This window comes from Podarcis vaucheri (genome assembly GCF_965113315.1).
Source record: "Podarcis vaucheri genome assembly, chromosome: 6".
NCBI lineage: Eukaryota > Metazoa > Chordata > Lepidosauria > Squamata > Lacertidae > Podarcis > Podarcis vaucheri.
In genome coordinates, this window is record NC_138764.1 from 7,849,026 (window position 1) to 7,872,572 (window position 23,547).

Consider the following 23,547-nt stretch of genomic DNA (forward strand, 5'->3'; position numbering starts at 1 on the left):
CCGCCATGTTGAAAAGTGTGTGTTTGCAAGGTGTTTCCTGTCCTGTCCAGAAATGCACCGTACTGGATGAAGCCAGCTCTAGACCCTTCCTAAATAAATAAAATAAAAACCCACGGGAAGATATATTTGAAAAATTAATGTTAAGGGGAACAATTCACATTGTTAAGCAAGGTAGCTAAAGCAACAGGGTCAGGGCCTCCATTGTGACACGTCCCCCTGCTGAGTGACTTGGCTGAGGACTTTGGGAAGAGCAACTACTTGAGGATAGTTCAGGAGAAAGGAGGTGGTTTGTGAGAAGTAATGATGTTTTCCGGCAAAATAAAGATTTCTTCTTCTTGAGTGTAAGTAGGATGTCTAATTCTTTCTGCATTCTGCTTCTTTTGCTCTCCCTCAAGATTTAGAAACATAGGGCAGTAAGGCAGATCTGGAAAAAGCCTAGGTAAAGGTACAGGGACCCCTGACCGTTAGGTCCAGTCGCGGACGACTCTAGGGTTGCGCGCTCATCTCGCCCTATAGGCTGAGGGAGCCGGCGTACAGCTTCCGGGTCATGTGGCCAGGATGACGAAGCCGCTTCTGGCAAAAGCAGAGCAGTGCACGGAAAGGCTGTTTACCTTCCCGACAGAACGGCACCTACAGTATTTTTGGCTCTATAGGACGCACCGGACCATAAGACGCACCGGATTATAGGAGGGGGAGAACAGGGGGGGGGATTCTCTCCCTCTCTGCTCAGTGTCCCTTCAGCGAAGCGGCAGGAGAAATGGAGCCCCTTCCATTTCTCCTCCCGCTTCGCTGAAGGGGCGCTGCGCAGAGAGGGAAAACTGTGCACCGACCCCTCTCGCTCTCCAGGCTTCAGACGGCTATCCGCAAGCCTTCTGAGTGCAGCGGGAACTCCTGCTGCGCTTGGATGGCTTACGGATAGCTGCCTGAAGCCCCCAGAGTGCAGCCTTTGAAGCCTCCGCTGAGCAGCGGGCTGAAGGCACCCCGCTGCCCTGCGGAGGCTTTGTGCAGCCATCCCCAAGCTAGAACAGTGAGCCGGAGCACCGCGCAGCGCTCCTTCTGCCTGCTCTGGCTTTGGGCTTAGCTGCGCAGCCTGCATTCACTCCATAGGGCGCACACAAATTTTCCCTTAATTTTTGTTTTTTTTATAAAATATTTTTTATTAGCAAACCAATCAAATCACAATAGTTCCAAATTACAAAACCGAATTTTAAATTTTGGTTGGGGGTACCCATGCTTCGAGCTCAGAAAGAGATCCAATCATCTCTTATTTCTGCTGCTTTGATCATTTTCCCTTAATTTTTGGAGGGGGAAAAGTGTGTCCTATAGAGTGAAAAATACGGTATTTATCTACTTCCACTTTCGAACTGCTAGGTGACTTCAGGTGGCTATCCGCAAGCCTTCGAAGTACAGCGGGAACTCCTGCTGCGCTCCGAAAGCTTGCGGATAGCTGCCTGAAGCCAACGGAGTGCAGCCTTTGAAGCCTCTGCAGAGCAGCGGGGTGAAGCCACCCCGCTGTCCTGCGGAGGCTTTGCGCAGCCATCCCCAAGCTAGAACAGTGAGACGGAGCGCTGTGCAGCGCTCCGCCTCACTGTTCTGGCTTCGGGGACGGCCTTTGAAGCCTTCGCAGGGCAGCAGGGGGCCTTCACTCTGCTGCCCTGCGGAGGCTTTGCGCAGCTAACCCCAAGCTAGAACAGCGAGACGGAGCGCTGCGCAGTGCTCCTTCTGCCTGCTCTGGCTTTGGGCTTAGCTGCGCAGCCTGCATTCACTCCATAGGGCGCACACAAATTTTCCCTTAATTTTTGTTTTTTTTTATAATATATTTTTTATTAGCAAACCAATCAAATCACATTAGTTCCAAATTACGAAACCGAATTTTAAATTTTTGTTGGGGGTAAACATGCTTTGAGCTCTTAAAGGGATCCAATCACCTCTTATTTCTGCTGCTTTGATCATTTCCCCTTAATTTTTGGAGGGGGGAAATTGCGTCTTATAGAGCGAAAAATACGGTATTTATCTACTTCGACTTTGTGCTTTCGAACTGCTAGGTTGGCAGGTGCTGGGACCGAGCAGCGGGAGCTCACCCCGTCGCGGGGATTCAAACTGCCGACCTTCTGATCAGCAAGCCCTAGGCTCTGTGGCCACCCGTGTCCCTACGGAAAAAGCCTATCGCAGACCAAATCCCCCTTCCAAACCTGGTATGTAAGGGCTTCCGGTTTTTCCGCCCTCCATTGTGGATGTGCTTCGCGGGTTCTCCGCGCCTAGCAGCTGTTAGAGGGAACTTTGGGGGGCAACGCGGAGGCTACACGACCCCCAAAAAGGCTCTGGGCGTGGCCCAGGGCTGACATTGTCCGGCAGTGTCAAAAAAGGAACCCTTCGAAGCCCACGTCCTAACCAGGAGGTGAGTCGACAGAGAGTACCTAGACGCAAGGACACGAGCCATCCTCAGCAGCAAGCCTCAAAGTCCCAAAGGGTACGGACGGCAGCTAACAAGGAGAGTTTGAGGAGAAGAGGGTCTGTGAGACTTATTTATACAAACTGAACTGCTCAGAAACAGACCCAAAAGACTAGCACATAAAGAGTAAAGAACGGGAGATTTTATCTTAAACATATTGGAAATCTTTCTCATTATACGTAAGCATAAGCAAAGATTTCTCTAACAAGTACCAGTAAGAAAAGGAAGACAGATTCAAATTTCACTCTGCAGCAGCAGTACTAGCCCATTAAAAGAAGCGGAATTCAAGGACTTAACTTGTTTTTTACTTTGAAGTGGCGTGAGCCCAGCGAAAGAGACTGAGTTAAAAGACTTGGATTGTCAGCGCTGTTTGTGGTAAAAGTGTGGAAGTTACTGGAAAACAAAGGTAAAAGAGAAGGCAACACTTTTAATATTGAACTTATATTAAACACTAACCTATAAAGATGGCAAAGATGGCATAGCGTGGTCTAGGAGAAACGGCTGGACTAATTGGAGAATCGGAAAGAGAAGAAAAGTGGCGAAAGGAGGGGCAGAACTGCACAAAAGAGGAAAGGGACTATAAAATTAAAGATGAGCATCTTTAGTTGGTTTCGTACAAAGATTACCATAATAAAGGACCAAAGTGGTAAGGACCTAACAGAAGCAGAAGACATCAAGAAGAGGTGGCAAGAATACACAGAGGAATTATACCAGAAAGATATGGATGTCTCGTACACCCCAGGTAGTGTGGTTGACCTTGAGCCAGACATCCTGGAAAGTGAAGTCAAATGGGCCTTAGAAAGCACTGCAAATAACAAGGCCAGTGGAAGTGATGGTATTCCAGTTGAACTATTTAAAATTTTAAAAGATGATGCTGTTAACGTGCTACACTCAATATGCCAGCAAATTTGGAAAACTCAGCAGTGGCCAGAAGATTGGAGAAGATCAGTCTACATCCCAATCCCAAAGAAGGGCAGTGCCAAAGAATGCTCCAACTACCGCACAATTGCACTCATTTCACACGCTAGCAAGGTTATGCTTAAAATTCTACAAGGAAGGCTCAAGCAGTATGTGGATCGAGAACTCCCAGAAGTGCAAGCTGGATTTAGAAGAGGCAGAGGAACCAGAGACCAAATTGCAAACATGCGCTGGATTATGGAGAAAGCTAGAGAGTTCCAGAAAGACATCTACTTCTGCTTCATTGACTATGCAAAAGCCTTTGACTGTGTCGACCACAGCAAACTATGGCAAGTTCTTAAAGAAATGGGAGTTTCTGATCACCTCATCTGTCTCCTGAGAAATCTCTATGTGGGACAAGAAGCTACAGTTAGAACTGGATATGGAACAACTGATTGGTTCAAAATTGGGAAAGGAGTACGACAAGGCTGTATTTTGTCTCCCTGCTTATTTAATTTATATGCAGAATACATCATGCGAAAGGCTGGGCTGGATGAATCCCAAACTGGAATTAAGATTGCCGGAAGAAATATCAACAACCTCAGATATGCAGATGACACAACCTTGATGGCAGAAAGTGAGGAGGAATTAAAGAACCTTTTAATGAGGGTGAAAGAGGAGAGCGCAAAATATGGTCTGAAGCTCAACATCAAAAAAACGAAGATCATGGCCACTGGTCCCATCACCTCCTGGCAAATAGAAGGGGAAGAAATGGAGGCAGTGAGAGATTTTACTTTCTTGGGCTCCATGATCACTGCAGATGGTGACAGCAGCCACGAAATTAAAAGACGCCTGCTTCTTGGGAGAAGGGCAATGACAGGCCTAGACAGCATCTTGAGAAGTAGTGACGTCACCTTGCCAACAAAGGTCCGTATAGTTAAAGCCATGGTTTTCCCAGTAGTGATGTATGGAAGTGAGAGCTGGACCATAAAGAAGGCTGATCGCCGAAGAATTGATGCTTTTGAATTATGGTGCTGGAGAAGACTCTTGAGAGTCCCATGGACTGCAAGAAGATCAAACGCATCCATTCTTAAGGAAATCAGCCCTGAGTGCTCACTGGAAGGACAGATCGTGAAGCTGAGGCTCCCGTACTTTGGCCACCTCATGAGAAGAGGAGACTCCCTGGAGAAGACACTGATGTTGGGAAAGATGGAGGGCACAAGGAGAAGGGGGCGACAGAGGACGAGATGGTTGGATAGTGTTTTCGAGGTTACCAGCATGAGTTTGACCAAACTGCGGGAGGTAGTGGAGGACAGAGGTGCCTGGCATGCTCTGGTCCATGGGGTCACGAAGAGTCGGACACGACTAAACAACTAAACAACAACATCTTTAGTTTGAGGAGGTAGTTTGTGAGAAAGGAAATACGTTTTCTGGTGTAATGAAGAGACTTTCTTCATATAAAGTATAAGTAGGATTCCTAATTCCTTCTGCATTCTGTTTCTTTTACTATCCCTCAAGATTCAGAAACATAGGGAACCAAGTCATGGTTAGATTAGTTTATAAAGATTGGCTGCGTGAGCTGCTGGTCTCCTGCTGTCACGTGCCAAAGATCCATCCCCTGGTCTGTGAGGAGGAGGAGGAAGAGATATTGGAAGAGAAATGGGAGGATGAAGTGATGGTTATGAAGATCAGAAGGAATCTTTAGTGAAGGTGAAAACAATTTATGTAAGACCAAGCGACCAGGGGATGGATGCCACCGATCTATAGATGGGGAGTGTTGATCTTTGGGGATCAGGGAGGCCAGAGAGAATCTGGATCACTGGGATGGGGGGAGGCAGCTCCATGATTCAAGAAGAGTTCAGGGATGGGATGAGGAAGGGAGGAAGGGAGAATAACGCAAGCCACCTGGAGATCCTTGCAGGAAAGATGGGCCATCAATGTAGTAATCAATGAAAAAATTAAGAATTTTTTCTCTTCATTTCTCTTCATTTCTCTTCATTTCTCTTCATTTCTCTTCATTTCTCTTCATTTCTCTTCATTTCTCTTCATTTCTCTTCCAGGCAGCGATAGCAGTGAGGCCAGCAGCTCCAGTACAGCTCTACGCCTCTCCAAGACCCAGTTCTCCCTTCGCTCCAAACCCAAGTATCTAAATAAATAAATAATAGGGATGCGGGTGGCGCTGTGGGTTAAACCACAGAGCCTAGGACTTGCCTATCAGAAGGCTGGCGGTTCGAATCCCCACGACAGAGTGAACTCCCGTTGCTCGGTCCCTGCTCCTGCCAACCTAGCAGTTCAAAAGCACATCAAAGTGCAAGTAGATAAATAGGTACCACTACGGCGGGAAGGTAAAGGGCGTTTCTGTGCGCTGCTCTGGTTCAGAAGCAGCTTAGTCATGCTGGCCACATGACCCGGAAGCTGTTCATGACCGGTCCACCAATAAAGCGAGATGAGCGCTGCAACCCCAGAGTCGGCCACGACTGGACCTAATGGTCAGGAGTCCCTTTACCTTGATATATTTCAAAAACACTGAGTCTCCAGTGTGGTCTCTCGTCACAAGGAAACAGACTTTATAAAGAGGCAACCTTTCAAACTTCTTATAAATGGAAACTGGGGAAAGCCCCCTCCAAAAGAATAGACTGTGCCCAGTGACTAGCTGATCCACATGCCTGTTCAGTTGACGCTCTAGATGCCTACTCAGTTGTTCTCCAAGGCTGTTGAAAGAGAGAATGGCCAGTGTGGCAGGCTGTGCGAGCTGCTGGCCTCCTGCTGTCGTGCCCCTAAAATCCACCCCCTGGTCTGCGAGGAGGAGGAGGAAGAGATATCGGAAGAGAAATGGAATGAGGAAGTAAATGTAATTAAAGAAAGGGAGAATAGCGTAAGCCACCTGGAGATCCTTGAAGGAAAGATGGGTTGTCAACAGAATAAGAAATGGAAAGATTAAAAATATTTTCTCTTCTTCTCTCTTCCGGGCAGCGACAGCAATGAGGCCAGCAACTCCAGCACAGATCTCCCTCCCCACCAAGACCCAGTTCCCCCCTTCCCCACAAACCCAAATAGAAAAATAAAATAAAAATCATCATCATCATTATTATTCTAATCAAGTTCCTTTACAAACATGCTATTCTGTGATCATCCTTTTATCCTAGGCGGTGCTTTTTCCTACGTTTGTGAGCATGAGTGGAAATCCTGAGTCTCGCTGCAGGAGTTGACAGTTTGGCTCCTTCCCTTGTTGTTGCTCCTAGATGGAACTGCGCATGTGCGAAGACAAGACAGAGACTTCCAAACTGGATCAATAAATGTGTCACCCGTTGTCTGAAAACCACTGTCCTAATCACATGCCAGATTGTCTTTTTTGAATGAAATAAAATTCTTTCAAATAGTTTTTTAATGCTGTCTTTTGTCTGTCTTGAGAAGCAATGGAGTGCGCCTCTGGGGGTGAGGTCAAAAGTCAAGCAACGGTGTCAGCAGTCCCAAAGTGACCTCTCCAGGGAGCAAGACTGGGCAGTGTGTCTGCAGGTCCTGGGCTTCCCAGATGACAAGACTCCCTCTCTTGGCTTTGCAGATGTGTCTCCAAGGAAAGCAGAGTTAGGCACCAGTTGGGCTGCAGGAGTTGTCAGAAGGGGTTGTAAACGGCGCCATCCAACCGCCTGAGGGACTCCACTCCAGATTTGTGTAGGCTTTACTCCTTAGCCTTTTCAGCTCCCAAAGATATCCCACAAGGCAAATTAGGATCAGAGTTTTCCTTCTCTTCGATGGGCTATCTTTATAGGTGGATGAGCCCCATCTGCCCCTCACTTCCCTCCACAGCATTGCAGAAACCACCTTCTTGACCACTGGGCCCACGCTTGGTCTTGTCCGCTCAATCTTCTGGAGCCTGTCTTGGCACACAGGGGAAATTCCTGAGCATTTGAGACTCTTTGGCTGCTCTCACCTGGTTTAGGTGGCCAGTCAAACCGTTCCCAGGATGTGGCCTCTGTCACATGCTGACCGTTTCTAGGAGCAAGAGAACAAACTTTTTATTAAAGAATGGAAATGGTTGAATGAATAGTTACAAACTGTAACAAACTGTAAACAGATAAGAACATTGGCAGGATTATTGGAATAACCTGCAGTTGAATAAGATTATCTATTTATAGCAGATGCATAAATGAAGAAATTGAGGTAATTTGGATATGCATAAGATATGGAGAATCAATTTAAAGAACTGCAGAAAGAGGGGGAAGGAAGTCAAGTTTTGAAATGCTAAAATGACTGCAAAATTATTGAAATGTATAAACTTGAAAATCATATTTTTTTATTTTTTTATAATGTTTTTTATTGCGTTTCTTTTCATAGGTTCATACATTCCAGAAAATACAAAAAAAAAAAACAAAGCAAGAAACATTTTTTTTTTAACAAAAAGATACAAAAAAGATTATGAATATGTAATAATTCAACTGTCCATAAATCCCTGTTGGACTTCCCCACACCTTCCAGATCTGCGTTCTTTATATTAAACAATGTCAGCAATTTGTTACCTTGTTTCATACCTTATTGTAACTTTCAATTATTATGTTTCCAAATTCATTATGTTGTAACTCAGTTTTAATACCTTTAAAATAAACATAGTATGTTTGATTCACATTGTCTCTTTTTCTCTTTTATAACTTATTTTACCGTTTACTTAATCATATTGCTATAGCATAACATTTTCTAATCGTGCACTATCTCAAGATTCATACAACTTATAGTATTTTTGCAAATAATCTTTAAATTTTTTCCAATCCACCTCAATTGTTTCTTCGTCCAAATCTCGGATTCTGCCAGTCATTTCGGCTAATTCCATATAGTCCATCAACTGCGTCTGCCATTCCTCCAGCGTGGGTAAATCTTGTGTCTTCCAATGCTTTGCGATGAGTATTCTTGCTGCTGTACTAGCATACATAAACAAAGTTCTGTCCTTCTTTAACACCTTCTGGTCCACCATGCCCAGCAGGAAGGCCTCTGGTTTCTTGGGGAAGGTATACCTAAATACCTTTTTCAATTCATTATATATCATTTCCCAGAAGGCCTTCACTTTTGGACAGGTCCACCAGAGGTGAAAAAAAGTCCCTTCTGCCTCCTTACATTTCCAACATTTGTTGTCAGACAGATGATATATCTTAGCTAACTTGACTGGGGTCATGTACCACCGGTATATCATTTTCATAATATTTTCCTTCAAGGCACTACATGCCGTGAATTTCATTCCGGTGTTCCATAACCTTTCCCAGTCTTCAAACATAATGTTATGTCCAACATCCTGTGCCCATTTTATCATGGCAGATTTAACTGTCTCATCCTGTGTATTCCACTTAAGCAGCAAGTTATACATTCTCGATAGTATCTTAGTCTTTGGTTCTAACAATTCTGTCTCCAATTTCGATTTTTCCACCTGGAAACCAACTTTTTTATCCATTTTAAAAACCTCTTGAATTTGAGCATAATGTAACCAATCTCGCACCTTATTTTTTAATTTATCTTGGCTCTGCAATTTCCATTTGTCTCCAATTCTTTCAATTATTTCCCAATATTTCGGCCAGTAGGCCTCCATATTGGGTCTTTTTCGAGCCTTGGCCTCCTCCTTTTTTTAAAAAAAAAAAAAATTCGCCAAAAATCAGACGTCATCCGTCTCGCTCCCAACTGGAGCCAAAGGACACAGGCCTGGCCAGGACAGCTTTCCAGTTATAGCTTTTGCGGTGATGAGGCATGTGAGCCTCAACTGTCCTGCATCTACTCCAGCTGAGGAATCACACACCTCCTCCCCAAGCTAGCGAGCCCCACCTGGGCTGTGGGTCCTTGCCTTCCGTCCCTCCCAACTGACAGTTGTTAGTTCTGGAATCCTGAGCTTGAGGGGGGGTACATCCCATTTCGCCCCGTGGGACACTCACCACCCCTTAGCCACCTGCCTTTGGCGCTGCAGCAGTGATGGCTTTGGTCCCTGAAAGAGCATGCAAGATCTCTCCCAAATCTCAATACATATTTTGCTCTCCTGGACATCTTGCAAGACTTCAATGAGATCTCACAAGATCTTGCAGAAAATCTCCAATCTGTTTACCTGCAAGCACACACCTTTAATTTTTTTTTCTTATTTAGTACAAATTTCTCAATCTAACAGATTTGCACATAGGATTCTGTATCACATGAAACGGCACATTTGTTTTGTTCTATTGTTACATTATTTGTGGCCTTCTAACACTTTGGGAGAAGCCTTCTCTCCCTTTTCCCTTAAAAAAGGAGGATCTATGCTTTACACTCAGCAGGGAGGCCCATTTAAAAGGAAACATGTAGTTGTTTTGCTGCTGCTTTTTTGTGTTCTCAGGTGTCCAAGTTAGCCTCCTGGCCCTGCTCCTCCACTATACCACAGCAACATCCCCCACTAGGAATCCCTACTTGGGCTTTCATTGGCCATCAGCAATATCCGGTGGAGCCAGGTGGAGAGAAATGCCCCATCTTGCCCATCTTTGGGGTTTCAAGAGGTATAGCCTCTGTGCATGTACAGAATTCATGATTCAGCAAATCTATTAGACCATTGAAAGAGTTATTTCCTCTGATTAAATTACCAAAGGAAGAAAGCAGGATTGGCTTTTCTCCCCAGGGACACAAGGAAGGGGAAGGTGTATGTTTAAGAAATCAAATTCCCCAAGGGCTGAAACTCTGTTCAGCCAGTTAAAAAACCCAAATTCTCTCTGTACAGTGCTTCACATCTGGCGGGCAGGGCTTGTGTGCTTTGCTCATGATCCCTTGGATGTCCTGAGGCTGTTAGAGCAGCAGCCATAAGTATTGGGGCTCTGGGAGTGAGAAATTGTCTCTGAAGGCAAAGAGTAACTGAGGTTCCCTTTTCTCTCCCTTGGAGGCCCTGAACCAGGAGCTGGCCAGTTCAGGGCCTCCATGGGAGAGAAAAGGGGGGCCAGCACTTGTGCTCAAATGAGCTTTCATACACGGTCATCCTGCCCCACACTCACATTCCAAAATATCTGCATGCTCACCTATCCAAGAGGTGGTTGGTCTTGGGCTGGGGGGTCCCAGAAGGCAGAATAAGTTGAGAAGCAAAGCCCAAGAAGTTGGAGGCATCCTCTTCGCATCCACCCAAACCCAATCTAAACAGCTTTGCTCCAGAACCAGCCCCTCCCTTCAGTTCTGTTCAGTTCAGAATGTCAGTTAAGAGGGACCACCTGTATTTTCTTGATTCTTGCCTGAGGTCATAATGGGCATGCACACTGGTATCTGTTTACCTGTAAGCACACACCTTTAGTTTATCTTTTAAAAAATAAGAATAAAATACTAGTTTCTCAGTCTACCAGCTTTGCACAAAACAGCAGCCGTTTTGTGATCCACGGCAGTGAAAACCCCACGTTTTATGGCGCCCCCCCCCAAATGAGGCGTCAGTGCCCTAACCCACAGGTCACTATTTTCCAAAGGTCCAATGTCATCTGATTCACTCCAAAGCAGCACCAAACACCCAGAGAATGCCCCCTGAAACATTGGGGGGGGGGCTTTGAAAACACTACATTTCCCATTGTTAGAGTGGCATACGAAGGATGAACAAGTTAAATCAGTGATGATAGATTGGGCAAGACATGTAGGACATAATATAATGTTTGAGGATTGGGAAAGATTGTGGAAGAAAGGGGTCAAGTTCACTGCATGTACTGTACTAAAGGAAAACATAATGAAAATGATGTATAGATGGTATCCGACCCCAGTTAAATTAGCAAAGATTTATCATAACTGTGATAACCATTGCTGGAAATGTAAAGAAAACGAAGGTACTTTCTATCATATGTGGTGGACCTGCCCCAAGGTGAAAGACTTCTGGGAAAAGATTTATAATGAATTGAAAAAAAATGTTGAAATATACATTTATAAAGAAACCAGAGGCCTTTCTTCTTGGAATAACAGGTTTGGAATTGCCCCCAAAAGATGTTCAATTATACACTGGGCAACAATTTTTTACCTTTTGAATGTTGTCTAGATTTCTACAATTGGTTTAGGGTCTTTTTGCACTGCTGAATCAGGAAATGGCATCCGTTTCTCTCCATCAGGTCAGGTTGTTGTGCTTTGTTGATTTGTAAAAAATCAGATCTTGTGACAAAACCGATTACATTTTGTGGCATTATCAGCTGATTTTTGTCAACACATATCATCCTAAATATGTTTTTAAGAGAAAATAATGTTTTTCCAACAACATCTATTGATTACCTGATAGAAACATCGATTACTGTAAACTGAATGGTGGGCATTGATAAAGGTAAGAACACATAAATTGCACGTTGCTTCACCATTTTTCAAACTTCAGGGCTTGAACTTCCGTTTCTTGGAACTCCTGGAATGCTCAGCGGCAGGGAGGTCTCTCTTCAGAGTCCAACAGTAGTCAGCCATCATGACTGCGTCCCAGCGACCCTGATACCTGGTCTCCATCTCTTTCATGTCCTGATGGAATCTCTCCCCCTGCTCGTCACTCATTGAACCCAGGTTCTCAGGAAACCGGTCCATATGTGAAAATAGGTAGTGCATTTCGACGCTCATGTTGCAGCCCAGGTTTCTGAAAGCAGTCAGCATGTTGTTGACAAGTTCTGCATAGTTTCTGACCTTATTGTTGCTTAGAAAGTTCTTCACTACCAGAACAAATGCCTTCCACGCTTCCAGTTCCATTTCGTTCATTGAGTTTCGGAACTCTGGATCTCTGATGAGCTGACGGATCTGAGGACTGTCAAAGATGCCAGCTTTCAACTTCTCCAAGGTCAATCCTGGCACAAGTGAAGCAGTCACCATCCTTGTCCAGAGCCTTTGGTGAACTGCTTGATTAAGCCGAGCTTGATGTGCAGCGGTGGGAAGAGTATTCTGTCTCTGTCCACCAGAGGGTCGTTGATGATGTTCCTTTCTTTGCAAGGCACCAATTCCTCCCGCAGAGGCCAGTCCTTCTTCGTGTAATGCTGAGCACTGTCCCTACTATCCCACATGCACAGAAAACATGGGTACTTGTTGAAGCCAGACTGTTGTCCCAACAAAAAGTTCACCATCTTCAGGTCAACACAAATAAACCACTTATGCTGACCATAACCAATTTTCTCCAGCACATACTCCACTGCTTCATAGTTCTCCTTCAGTGTAGTCGAGTGAGCCAGGGGTATAGAGGCAAACTGGTTGCCGTTGTGTAGCAGAACACATTTCAGTGATCGCTTGCTGCTGTCAATGAACAGTCTCCAATCTTTGGGTTCTTAGTTGGAACATCAACGGTGGTAACTCCCCGGAAAAAAGGAGAAGAATATTTCCCATATGAAGGAAAGAGCAACGGGACATTATCTGCTTGCAGGAAACGCATGTGACTAGGCTCCACAGGAAAGTGTTAGTCAACCAGAGATGAGGCCAAGAGTTTATATCATCGGACAGAGTCAAGAAAAGAGGAGTGGTGATTTACGCAAAGGAGAGCCTAGCACCAAAATTTTTATTTAAAGATGAGCAAGGAAGAATCTTGGCAATTGAGATACAAGCACAAGGCGAAAAGGTTTTGATATTGGGAATTTATGCTCCAAATGAGGGGAAGTCAGAATTTTATAAGAAGCTGCATGAGACATTGCTGGATTTTTTGGATTACAATAACATCATCATGATGGGAGATATGAATGGGGTGGTATCTACCAACATGGACAAATCACAAAACCAAAACTTGACAAAAGACAGCAGACTACCTAAAACTTTTTTTGAGCTAACTGACAATCTGGACTTGATTGACATTTGGAGGACAAAGAACCCCCTAGGAAGAGAAGGAACATTCTTCTCTGAAGCTCATCTGTCCTGGACAAGAATCGACCAAATATGGATAACTCGAGGACTGGCACCGAAGACTAGAAAAGTGGAAATCTGCCCAAAAACTTGCTCCGACCATAACGCTATGAAAATGGAAATGAGACTAACTCCAACCGGCTCCTTCAGATGGAGAATGAATGACACCTTGTTTAGAGATCAGGAAGTTATTAAGAAGGCCCAAATGACATTAAGAGACTATTTTGAAATAAATCTGAACACTACAGTGGAAAAAAGAGTAATCTGGGACGCAAGCAAAGCTGTTATGAGGGGTTTTTTGATACAACAGAACTCCATTAAGAAAAAAGCACAGAATGAGAGAAAAGATAAGATTTTGGAGAAAATAAGAGAAGGAGAAAAAAAGTTGAGACTGAAACCAAAGTCGCAGGAGATTTTGAGAGAAATTAAATTTCATCAAGCTCAATATACCAAATTGGTAAATCAAGAAGTGGAGTGGAAAATCAAATTAATGAAACAAAAGACATTTGAGTCAGCAGATAAATGTGGGAAGCTGCTAGCATGGCAGCTGAAGAAGAGACAAAAACTGAACACGGTGACAAATTTAGAAAATGAAGGGAGAAATATACAAAACCCCGAAGAGATTAGAAAGTGTTTCCAGAGATACTTTAAACAACTCTATACGCAAGGGCCACAAAAAGAAACAGAGATTGATCAATTTCTAAAGAAGAATGGACTACCAAAATTAACTCAGGAAAAGAGGTCAATCCTAAATTGCAAAATAACACAACAAGAAATTGAAGGTGCCATTCAGAATATGCAACTTGGCAAGTCTCCAGGGCCAGATGGACTTACCTCAAAATATTATAAGACATTGAAAGACTATCTGACACAACCACTTTTGGAGGTTTGTAATGAGATCTTGGAGGGGAAGAAGGCACCGGAATCGTGGAAAGAAGCTTTCATCACATTGATACCTAAATTGGAAGCTGAAAAGACCCAACTTAAGAACTACCGTCCCATTTCGCTCCTGAATGTGGATTACAAAATTTTTGCTGGCATTTTGGCAAGTAGATTTAAAAAAGTGCTAAACGAAGTAATTCATAAAGATCAGGCAGGCTTTCTCCCAGGTAGACATTTGTTTGATAACACGAGGAACATTATTGACATTTTGGAACTTTTACAGACGAATATCAATACTAAAGCAGTGTTAATTTTTATAGATGCGGAGAAAGCATTTGATAATATTTCATGGAAGTTTATGAAGAAAAATTTGGAAGGGATGGGAGTGGGACGGGGGTTCGAAAATGGAATAGAGGCAATTTATTCAGAGCAAAAAGCTAAACTGATAGTTAACAATGTGGTGACAGAAGAGTTTATGATTGAAAAAGGAACACGACAAGGTTGCCCTATCTCCCCTCTGTTATTTATCTCGGTTCTGGAGGTTCTTTTGAACATGATTAGAGGGGACCGGTTGGTGGAAGGGATACAGGTCGGAGCCAAACAGTACAAATTAAAGGCGTTTGCAGATGACTTGGTTTTAACATTACAGGAGCCAGAATCTAGTACGAAAAGAGCTTTAGAATTGATTCATGAATTTGGTCGGTTGGCGGGATTTAAATTAAACAAGCAGAAAACTAAGGTGTTGGAAAAAAATTTGACATCCATGGAAACAGAGAGGTTTCAGAAGGAGACTGATTTAAATGTGGTTAAAAAAGTGAAATACCTAGGGGTCAACTTGTCTGCGAAAAATGTTGGTCAGAAATTAAAAAAGACTTAGAAATTTGGACAAGATTGAAACTTTCCTTGTTGGGCCGAATAGCCGCTATAAAGATGAATGTGTTGCCAAAAATGTTGTTCTTGTTTCAGGCCCTACAGATCGTGGACAGAGTGGAATGTTTTGGAAAGTGGCAGAAAGATATTTCTAAGTTTATCTGGCAGGGCAAAAAGCCCAGAATAAAATTTAAAATTTTGACCGATGCAAAGGAAAGAGGGGGGTTTGCCCTGCCGGATTTAAGGTTGTATTATGAAGCTGCAGCTTTCTGCTGGATGAAAGATTGGTTACTCCTTGAGAACACTGATGTCCTGGATCTGGAGGGGGTTAATAATGCTTTTGGTTGGCATGCTTATTTGTGGTACGACAAGGTAAAGATTCATAAAACTTTCAAGAACCATATTGTCAGGAAAGCAATATTTAATGTCTGGTCAAAATACAAGGATTTGTTAGAAAACAAGACTCCAAGGTGGTTGTCACCTATGGAGGCTAAGGCTCGGAAAAGACTCAATATGGAGGCTGAATGGCCGAAATATTGGGAAATAATTGAAAAGGTCGGAGAAACCTAGAGGTTGCGGAGCTTGGAGAAACTGGAGGGTAAAGTGCGAGATTGATTACATTATGCCCAGGTTAAGGAGGTTTTCAATATGGATAAAAAGATAGGATTCCAGGTGGAAAAATCGAAATTAGAAACAGAATTGTTAGAACCTAAGACCAAGGTAATTTCAAGAATGTATAATCTGCTGTTGAAATGGAACACACAAGATGAAACAGTTAAATCAGCTATGATAAAATGGGCACAGGATATTGGATATAACATCATGTTTGCTGACTGGGAAAGGTTATGGACCACCGGTGTGAAGTTTACGGCATGTAATGCTTTGAAAGAAAATATTATGAAAATGATATACAGGTGGTACATGACCCCAGTCAAGCTTGCAAAAATATATCACCTGCATGATAACAAATGTTGGAAATGTAAGGAGACTGAAGGAACGTTTTTTCACCTGTGGTGGACCTGCCCGAAAGTGAAGGCCTTCTGGGAAGTGATTTACAATGAGTTAAAAAAGGTATTTAAGTATACCTTCCCTAAGAAGCCAGAGGCCTTCCTTTTGGGTATTGTCGACCAGAAGGTGTTAAAAAAAGACAGAGTTTTTTTAATGTATGCAACAACAGCAGCAAGAATACTCATTGCAAAATACTGGAAGTTACAAGATTTACCCACACTGGAAGAATGGCAAACGCAACTGATAGACTACATGGAGCTGGCTGAGATGACTGGCAGAATTCGAGACCTGGGAAAAGAGGAGGTGGAAGAGGACTGGAAGAAGTTTAAAGACTATTTACAAAAATTATATAAATTGCATGAATGTTAAGAAGGTGCATGAAAGGAAAGACTATGGCATCAGAAGTTTAAATGAGATATGGATGAGAATAAGTTGAAATACAAAGATGAGATTTGAAGTAAAGTTATGCCAAAACTAAGCACTTAAATATTTGATGGAAATACTTACTAGAGGCATAATACATTAGAATTAGAACATAAAATTGGAAAGAAGGTAATAATTTGCTAAACATAACTTTTCTATGGAGAACGCAGGAAAGGGAAATGTGAGGAAGTCTAGTTGGTTATGGAAAATATGTATGGAAAACTGTGAGTTTTTTCTTTTCTTCTTTATATATTGTTGATAGCTATGTGTGTTGTGTCTGATATATGTTTTGCTATCTTCTTCTCTTAAAAATTCAATAAAAATATTTTTTAAAAAAAAACAATCTGGATGCCAACAGTTCGGCAGAGTCCTTTGACAAGCTGAGGTCGCGAACTAGATCATTCAACTCCTTTTGGGAAAATGGATGTGGAGCATCATCTTCAAGAACCACTTCTTCTTCGTGTCCTTCAGCACTGGAGGCATCTTTGTCACTAATGTCAGGAAGTTCTCCGAAGACAGGCACTGGAATTTCATCACAATGGGGCAGGGCTCTTGAGGAGGAGGAGAAAGGGGAGGGAACTGGGAGGGGAATATATGCTCTGCGCAAATGGCTGTGAACTCATGCTTCTTTTGTGAATCTATCACAGTTGCTCCTTCTGCCACCCTGGATGGCAGAATAAAGCTTTTCTCTGAAACTATTCCTTGAGTGTCTGTTGACTCCCATTTCCCCGTCCCGGGCGCAAAGCTCTTCTCACCTGAGGCTAAAAAGGCTACCAGCAGAGTCTGTAACCTGAAGTGTATGTTAACCCGAGGTAACACTGTATCATTGAATTTGTCCATGGCAAGTCTGCGTTTATCTGCAGGTTGTTCATATGTGGTGAGTTTGTAGAAGTCTTCAATCCAATCATAGAAGGGAGACACATTTTTATTTTTCCAGCTCACCAGTATCAGTCTTTTTACTGTGGTAAGGGCACAGAGAGTCCACTTGTATTGTCCCTTTGTCAGGTTCCATGTGCTGGGTGTATAATTCGAAAGGATATTTTGCTCGGTAAAGGTACATTTGGCCTCAGCGATGGGAGTCCAGCAAGGAATCATTTAGCTAGTGCAAAGGAGGAGGAAGAGGTTGAAAATGCGAGACTTACTGGCACCTGTAGCAGCAGCAGCAAAAACAAAATGAGCCCTCGACGCCGTAACCCACATGGTTGTCAGGGGCTGGACTGAGGAGGAATGGTGGGAGCCCCCCCCCCCTCGAGGACCTGCTCCACAACTCCAATTTATAAAGATTATAATCCAAGTTAACGAGATCTTCTTGCAATTAGAGGTCAAGAGATATGTAAAAGTCAGTGCTTTATATGATTCAGCCACATGGTAGAGCAATACACAAAGATTAAGGAAGCCATGATAGCCAGCTCTGAAAAGCTGGGATGGTTTGTGTCTTCAAAGGCATGGCAGTGTGGCTTGAAGTTAATGACTTGTAACACCTCACAGTCATCATCATAATATAATAATAATAATTTATTATTTATACCCAGCCACTCTGGGCGGCTTCCAACAAAATATTAAAATAAAAAAGTCTGTCAAACATTCAAAGCTTCCCAGAACAGGGCTGCCTTCAGATGTCTTCTAAATGTCAGGTAGCTGTTTATCTCTTTGACATCTGGTGGGAGGGGGTTCCACAGGGCAGGCACCACTACCCTGTAACTTGGCTTCTCGTAGGGAGGGAACCGCCAAAAGGCCCTCAGCGCTGGACCTCAGTGTCCAGGCAGAATGATGGGGGTGGAGGCGCTCCTTCAGGTATACTGGGCCTTTGAGGCCGTTTAGGGCTTTAAAGGTCAGCACCAACACTTTGAATTGTGCCCGGAAACATACTGGGAGCCAATGTAGGTCTCGGGGGCCACTCCCAGTCACCAGTCTAGCTGCCGCATTCTGGATTAGTTGTAGTTTCCGGGTCACCTTCAAAGGTAGCCCCACGTAGAGCGCATTGCAGTAGTCCAAGCGGGAGATAACCAGAGCATGCACCACTCTGGCGAGGCAATCCGCAGGCAGATAGGGTCTCAGCCTGCGTACTAGATGAAGCTGCTCAACAGCTGCCCTGGACACAGAATTGACCTGCGCCTCCATGGACACCATGAACTGAAAGGTCCCGGGGGCGTTACCCTGAGCCTCAGCCACAAGGAATGTGCAGCAGCAGAAAATGGTAACGCTGTTCTAGATTGCATCTATGGAAGTCCAGGGTCCCGATGAAAGGAAGTCCAAGTCCTACTCTCTCCTACCTTGGTCAGGCCACACCTGGAGTCCTGTGTCCAGTTCTGGGCATCATCATACAAGAAGGATGTTGACAAGCTGGAATGTGTGCAGAGGAGGGCAACCAAGACAACCAAGGGTCTGGAAACTAAGATTGAAGAGAAACACTGGAAGGAGCTGGGGAGGTTTGGCCTGGAAAAGAGGAAACTGAGAGGAGATCTGACAGCCATCTTCCAATATCTTAAGGGCTGTCACATGGAAGAGGGAACAAGCTTCTTTTCTCCTGCTCTAGATGGTAGGACTCGAACCCATGGATTCAAGTTATAAGAAAGGAGATTCCAACTAAACATTCATAAAAACTTTCTGACAGTAAGGGCTGTTTGGCATTGGAACAGATTCCCACGAGAGGTGGTGGACTCTCCTTCCTTGGAGGTTACTAAGCAGAGGTTGGATGGCCGTCTGCCATGGATGCTTTTGCTGAGATTGCTGCATCACAGGGGGTTGGACTAGATGACCCTTGGTGTCCCTTCCAGCTATAAGTTTCTATGATTCTATGAAATTGATCTGGATTAATGACAGCCATCCACCAGTTTCATATGCAAAACTGCTTCCCACCCCACCCCCTTACTGATTAATATATATATAAAAAATACATTAAAGTAGACAAATAATAACTTACAAAAAGGATCAATAAACGTGTCACCTTTATTATATAAACTGTTATCATAATCACATGTCAAAATTTCTTTTGTGAATGAAATAAAATGGTTTCAATCAGTTTTTAATAACCAACAATCAAATGTAGTGCTTGGGTTACAGCTTAGATCAATTCCCCCGATGTTCAGTGTCCAGGGGTTCAGTGCCTGGCACCCAGAAACTCATGGCAAAGGGGAGTCTGGCACCAAGTAACTCATAACATTTCACTTCCTTGCAAGCTAAGGAAAGCTGTTGATTGGCAGAAGACACTGGGCAGAAACAGAAAGAAACAGGGTGATGAGGGGGTCTAAGGGTGAAGTCCTGCTCCTGTCCATCCTAATACTGGACAGATTATTACAGGATGTTGAGAAGGGTCATTTTTTACTATGAATTGAGAAACAGCAGCCATAGTCTCGGCCAGGAGTGTTTTTCCTTGGTGACACCGCCATGTTGAAAAGTGTGTGTTTGCAAGGTGTTTCCTGTCCTGTCCAGAAATGCACCGTGCTGGATGAAGCCAGCTCTAGATCCTTCCTAAAAAAATAAAATAAAAACCCACTGGATGATATATTTGAAAAATTAATGTTAAGGGGAACAATTCACATTGTTAAGCAAGGTAGCTAAAGCAACAGGGTCATGTCCTCCATTGTGACACCTCCCCCTGCTGAGTGACTTGGCTGAGGACTTTGGGAAGAGCAACTACTTGAGGATAGTTCAGGAGAAAGGAGGTGGTTTGTGAGAAGTAATGATGTTTTCCGGCAAAATAAAGATTTCTTCTTCTTGAGTGTAAGTAGGATGTCTAATTCTTTCTGCGTTCTGCTTCTTTTGCTCTCCCTCAAGATTTAGAAACATAGGGCAGTAAGGCAGATCTGGAAAAAGCCTAGGTAAAGGTACAGGGACCCCTGACCGTTAGGTCCAGTCACGGACGACTCTAGGGTTGCGCGCTCATCTCGCTCTATAGGCTGAGGGAGCCGGCGTACAGCTTCCGGGTCATGTGGCCAGGATGACGAAGCCGCTTCTGGCAAAAGCAGAGCAGTGCACGGAAAGGCTGTTTACCTTCCCGACAGAACGGCACCTACCGTATTTTTCGCTCTATAGGACGCACCGGACCATAAGACGCACCGGATCATAGGAGGGGGAGAACGGGGGGGGGGGAATTCTCTCCCTCTCTGCTCAGTGTCCCTTCAGCGAAGCGGCAGGAGAAACGGAGCCCCTTCGATTTCTCCTCCCGCTTCACTGAAGGGGCGCTGCGCAGAGAGGGAAAACTGTGCACCGACCTCTCTCGCTCTCCAGGCTCTCCACCCCGCTGCCCTGCGGAGGCTTTGTGCAGCCATCCCCAAGCTAGAACAGTGAGACGGAGCACCGCGCAGTGAGACGGAGCATCGCTCTCCACCCTGCTGCCCTGCGGAGGCTTTGTGCAGCCATCCCCAAGCTAGAACAGTGAGACGGAGCACCGTGCAGTGAGCTCCGCCTCACTGTTCTGGCTTCGGGGACGGCCTTTGAAGCCTTCGCAGGGCAGCAGGGGGCCTTCACCCGGCTGCCCTGCGGAGGCTTTGCGCAGCTAACCCCAAGCTAGAACAGCGAGACGGAGCGCTGTGCAGCGCTCCTTCTGCCTGCTCTGGCTTTGGGCTTAGCTGCGCAGCCTGCATTCACTCCATAGGGCGCAAAACAATTTTTCCCTTAATTTTTGTTTTTTTTATAATATATTTTTTATTAGCAAACCAATCAAATCAAAATAGTTCCAAATTACAAAACCGAATTTTAAATTTTGGTTGGGGGTACCCATGCTTCGAGCTCTTAAAGGGATCCAATCATCTCTTATTTCTGCTGCTTTGATCATTTCCCCTTAATTTTTGGAGGGGGAAAAGTGCGTCCTATAGAGTGAAAAATACGGTATTTATCTACTTCCACTTTTGAACTGCTAGGTGACTTCAGGTGGCTATCCGCAAGCCTTCGAAGTACAGCGGGAACTCCTGCTGCGCTCCGAAAGCTTGCAGATAGCTGCCTGAAGCCAACGGGTGCAGCCTTTGAAGCCTCTGCAGAGCAGCGGGGTGAAGGCACCCCGCTGTCCTGCAGAGGCTTTGCGCAGCCATCCCCAAGCTAGAACAGTGAGACGGAGCGCTGCGTAGCGCTCCGCCTCACTGTACTGGCTTCGGGGACGGCCTTTGAAGCCTTCGCAGGGCAGCAGGGGACCTTCACTCTGCTGCCCTGCGGAGGCTTTGCACAGCTAACCCCATGCTAGAACAGCGAGATGGGGCGCTGCGCAGCGCTCCTTCTGCCTGCTCTGGCTTTGGGCTTAGCTGCGCAGCCTGCATTCACTCCATAGGGCGCACACAAATTTTCCCTTAATTTTTGTTTTTTTTATAATATATTTTTTATTAGCAAACCAATCAAATCACATTAGTTCCAAATTACAAAACCGAATTTTAAATTTTTGTTGGGGGTACCCATGCTTTGAGCTCTTAAAGGGATCCAATCATCTCCTATTTCTGCCTCTTTGATCATTTCCCCTTAATTTTTGGAGGGGGGAAATTGCTTCCTATAGAGTGAAAAATACGGTATTTATCTACTTCCACTTTGTGCTTTCGAACTTCTAGGTTGGCAGGTGCTGGGACCGAGCAGCAGGAGCTCACCCCGTCATGGGGATTCGAACTGCCGACCTTCTGATCAGCAAGCCCTAGGCTCTGTGGCCACCCGTGTCCCTACGGAAAAAGCCGATTGCAGACCAAATCCCCCTTCCAAACCTGGTATGTAAGGGCTTCCGGTTTTTCCGTCCTCCGTTGTGGATGTGCTTCGCGGGTTCTCCGTGCCTAGCAGCTGTTAGAGGGAACTTTGGAGGGCAACGCGGAGGCTACACGACCCCCAAAAAGGCTCTGGGCGTGGCCCAGGGCTGACATTGTCCGGCAGCGTCAAAAAAGGAACCCTTCGAAGCCCACGTCCTAACCAGGAGGTGAGTCGACAGAGAGTACCTAGACGCAAGGACACGAGCAATCCTCAGCAGCAAGCCTCCAAGTCCCAAAGGGTAAGAACGGCAGCTAACAAGGAGAGCTTGAGGAGAAGAGGGTCTGTGAGACTTATTTATACAAACTGAACTGCTCAGAAACAGACCCAAAAGACTAGCACATAAAGAGTAAAGAACGGGAGATTTTATCTTAAACATATTGGAAATCTTTCTCATTATACGTAACCATAAGCAAAGATTTCTCTAACAAGTACCAGTAAGAAAAGGAAGACAGATTCAAATTTCACTCTGCAGCTGCAGTACTAGCCCATTAAAAGAAGCGGAATTCAAGGACTTAACTTGTTTTTTACTTTGAAGTGGCGTGAGCCCAGCGAAAGAGACTGAGTTAAAAGACTTGGATTGTCAGCGCTGTTTGGGGTAAAAGAGTGGAAGTTACTGGAAAACAAAGGTAAAAGAGAAGGCAACACTTTTAATATTGAACTTATATTAAACACTAACCTATAAAGATGGCAAAGATGGCGTAGCGTGGTCTAGGAGAAGGAGGAGGTGGTTTGTGAGAAAGGAAATACGTTTTCTGGTGTAATGAAGAGACTTTCTTCATCTAAAGTATAAGTAGGATTCCTAATTCCTTCTGCATTCTGTTTCTTTTACTATCCCTCAAGATTCAGAAACATAGGGAACCATGTCATGGTTAGATTAGTTTATAAAGATTGGCTGCGTGAGCTGCTGGTCTCCTGCTGTCACGTGCCAAAGATCCATCCCCTGGTCTGTGAGGAGGAGGAGGAAGAGATATTGGAAGAGAAATGGGAGGATGAAGTGATGGTTATGAAGATCAGAAGGAATCTTTAGTGAAGGTGAAAATAATTTATGTAAGACCAAGCGACCAGGGGATGGATGCCACTGATACCAATTTAGATGGTGAGTGTTGATCTTTGTTCATCAGGAACAGGGAGGCCAGAGAAAATCCCGCTCGCTGGGGAGCGGGGAGGCAGCTCCCTCATTCAAGAAGAATTCAGGGATGGGATGAGGACTTTGGGATGAGAAACTATTTGAGGATAGTTCAGACGAGAGGAGGAAGATTTTGAGGAAGCAAACATGTTTTTTAGCGCAACGAATTGACTTTCTTCATCTAAAGCGTAAGTAGAATGCCCAAATCACTGTGCTACATGAAAAGGAAGAGGTATCGAACTTTTTAAAATAAACAAAGCAAAACTGCTTAACCCACTAAAATATATATTTTTTTAAAATGAACATTAAAGGGAGCCATGTCCCTTGTAAAGCCAGGTAGCTAAAGTGACGGTGTCATGTCCTC